Genomic DNA, 2,329 nt, shown 5'->3' with positions numbered 1-2,329 from the left:
TATATATATATATATATATATATATATATATATATATATATATATACATATATCTCAAAACAAAACATCCTTCCCCTTCTTGAAAGGATGTCAGCCAACACAGGTAAGTAATCAAAAACAAAATTGTACCACAACGATGAGTGTCCCGCAACCATGCGCACAGGGAGTCACTTCCTCAAAATATTTAAATTACCAGTGCTCACTTAACGAATGGTCACCGTTAAACCATCCCTACATTGAAATAATTTCACACTTGTAAGGAGCACTACAAATATACACAATATTTCCAAACAAATATCTTTGATTCAAAAACATTTATTCTCAAATCTCATATTTTTTAACATGGAGAATGTCCAATTGTTCATGTACCAATGTGTTATTGCTTTGATGCCTCGGTTAGTCCTTTATCCATTAATAAATGTTCTTGCCCAAAAAAATGTTTTCCTTTTAATCCATCCAAATTTTTCTTTTAATCCATCAATCGTTGTTACCAATTTTGTATGATCCAATCACTTTATCATCCTTTTGATCCATCCATCGTTACTTTCCAATTTTATAATATATTGTATGATCCAATCATTAGATCGAGAGGTTATACTTCCATTCCTAATGTCCAATACTCTCAACAGCCGACGCATTTCGTCCCCTCCCGGGACATCATCAGGGCTGTGAAATAAATGAGAATATGCCATCATAATCAAGACTTTCCTGTCCATATATTCACACCTTCAAATCAAATCCTGCCTATATAACATGCTCCAAAGTAAATCAGAATAGTAAACAAGTTGTTCTAATTTATTCCTACCTATATAACAGGCTCCAAAGTTAATCAGGATGTTAAACCAATGGTTCTAGTTTATAACAGACATTATCTCTATCAGTCAAAAATGACACAATTGGTAATATAATAAACCCCATGGGTAATATTAATAGCAATCATTGCAATAAACACCACATTTTTTGTTCCAAAAACAAAATCCTTCTATAGATCCTTCTTCATATGCATTATTCTGTCCTTGTTCTCTCCTTAGTCTCAATTCCTACATTCCTGATCGAAATCTGCCCCTTTTATGACCCTACTTCTGTTGTCTCTATCCTGTACTCAAAGTCCTAAGAACCAATCATCTATAACATCCTTAATTAATTCTCAGCTACATTTCTATATTCCCAGATCAAGTACAATTGAACCGGTCTCACCTTTATCCAGTAATATTGGTGAGTGCATCCAAGACACATTATTTCTAATGCAGTCTGTCCAATTCGACTAACACAAATATGATCTGTATCAGAGAAAAAGGAGAAAACACTTTCTATAACCTTTCCCCAACATAAAAAGTAACCTAAATATTCCAAAAACCTATTTCCCAAACTCTCTGTCCAAGTACCTGTGAAAATTCAGAAGTCTTCACCATCCTCTACGCATCCCCTCGCGGTTTCTCTGCAACTCACGCTCCGTATTTTGAACAGTCCGCTCCTCTGGTTTATAAAGGCAAAGTAGCCAATCACTAAGCCTCCTTTCCAATTGTTAACCCTGTTCCCTCTCTGGTCCGCTCATTCGGTGAGCCAATCACTAAGCGGCATTTCAAAACCGTACTCCCCTGGTCAGAAGGCAAAGTAACCAATCACTAAGCCTCCTTTCTAATTGTTAACCCTGTTCCCTCTCTGGTCCGCTCATTCAGCGAGCCAATCACTAAGCGGCATTTCAAAAACTTACTTCCCCACGATTTCTCGTCTACTTGCACTTCGTATTCTAACAATTCCGCTCCTCTAATTCGACCAGGCAAAGTAGCCAATCGCTAAGCCTCCTTTCTAATTCCTGACCCTGTTCCCTCTCTGGTCCGCTCATTCGGCAAGCCAATCACTAAGCGGCATTTCAAAACCGTACTTCCCTGGTCTCAAGGCAAAGTAACCAATCACTGAGCCTCCTTTCTAATAGTTAACCCTGTTCCCTCTCTGGTCCGCTCATTCAGCGAGCCAATCACTAAGCAACATTTCAAAACCTTACTTCCCCACGATTTCTCATCTACTTGCACTTCGTCTTCTAACAAATCCGCTCCTCTAATTTGACCAGGCAAAGTAGCCAATCGCTAAGCCTCCTTTCTAATTCCTAACCCTGTTCCCTCTCTACTCCGCTATTAAATGGGCCAATCACTACGCGGCGTTTCAAACTATAGAATAATAATCCAGTTTCCTATATATCCCGCCTAGTCCAACGACCGTAATCATGGTCATTAAAACAAAAATTCCAATAATTATATCTTGCTACCAACACGCATATATATCTGAATCCAGTTATTTTCCAAATACGTGGGTTTACCGGTTAGTTTAA

General features: G+C 38.0%; 1 long non-coding RNA gene across 1 annotated transcript; it reads right to left on the bottom strand.

The window, feature by feature from the left end:
* Positions 1–302: 302 nt before the first annotated feature.
* On the bottom strand, positions 303–1,458 carry LOC146830183 (uncharacterized). The gene is made up of 3 exons (XR_014961129.1): positions 1,386–1,458; positions 1,198–1,280; positions 303–666 (listed from the first exon to the last, which is right to left on the bottom strand). It is a non-coding gene; the product is annotated as an uncharacterized LOC146830183 (long non-coding RNA).
* Between the last annotated feature and the right edge of the window lie 871 nt (positions 1,459–2,329).

Source organism: Triturus cristatus, chromosome 5_1 (genome assembly GCF_964204655.1).
Source record: "Triturus cristatus chromosome 5_1, aTriCri1.1, whole genome shotgun sequence".
NCBI classification, from domain to species: Eukaryota; Metazoa; Chordata; class Amphibia; order Caudata; family Salamandridae; genus Triturus; species Triturus cristatus.
The sequence above is the reverse complement of the archived record's forward strand: the minus strand, read 5'-3'. Positions and strand labels throughout refer to the sequence as shown.